Here is an 846-nt window from a genome sequence, read left to right as displayed (position 1 = left end):
ACATCTCCAAGCAATTCAATCCTAAACTCTTCACCTAGATCAGAAGAAGAGGAAGATCTGTCCTTCCCCTTCGTCTTCAATTCAGACTTAGACACAATTGCGGGCCGTGACATAATTCCTGTTGGTGCTCCAATGGCACTCAAGAATGCATTCATTCCTACCACCCCGGAATCACCCTCATGCATTGCTTTCACTCCACCTGATGAAGCTAACTTTTCCATTCATGTTCAATTGCTTGGGCAGCTGCCTAAGTACTCTGGTTCTTCAATGGAAGACCCTAATGTTCACCTTAGGGAGTTCTTGGACATTTGCAAGCTCCAGTCGATTCATCATCTTTCTCAAGAAGGCTTGAGGTTGCTTTTGTTCCCATTTACCCTTAAGGATGATGCTAAACGTTGGTTGTATTCTTTGCCTGCAAGAATCATCACTACATGGGACGAAATGACTAGGAGGTTCTTGAAGCAATTCTTCCCTGCTCAACTCACGAAAAGACTTAGGAGGGAGATTCAGAACTTCACTCAAAAGGATGGTGATTCACTCTACGAGGCTTGGGAAGAATTTCAAGAACTACAAAGGAAGTGCCCTCACCATGGGATTTCGTTGGATGACTTGGTGCAATTCTTCTATGAAGGACTCGACACCACCAATAAGAGCATGGTGGACTCGGCATGTGGCTGCACATTCATGAACAAAACCGGTCAAGAAGCTTACACCTTGATTGATGACTTGGCTGACAACAATCGCCAATTTAGTTCCAAGGAGAAGAGAGGAAGCAAGAGCCGTGGGGTGTATGATGTTGATGCAAGGAATCAGATGGCTACTTTAGAAAGGAAGCTTGACGTGCTA

General features: G+C 44.8%; 1 non-coding gene across 1 annotated transcript; it reads right to left on the bottom strand.

The window, feature by feature from the left end:
- Positions 1-489: 489 nt before the first annotated feature.
- On the bottom strand, positions 490-596 carry LOC126789633 (small nucleolar RNA R71). The gene has a single exon (XR_007671549.1). It is a non-coding gene; the product is annotated as a small nucleolar RNA R71 (small nucleolar RNA).
- Positions 597-846: the final 250 nt, after the last annotated feature.

Source organism: Argentina anserina, chromosome 3 (assembly GCF_933775445.1).
Source record: "Argentina anserina chromosome 3, drPotAnse1.1, whole genome shotgun sequence".
In the NCBI taxonomy this organism is placed as follows: domain Eukaryota; kingdom Viridiplantae; phylum Streptophyta; class Magnoliopsida; order Rosales; family Rosaceae; genus Argentina; species Argentina anserina.
Note: the sequence above shows the minus strand (reverse complement) of the source record. Positions and strands in the feature narration are given on the sequence as shown.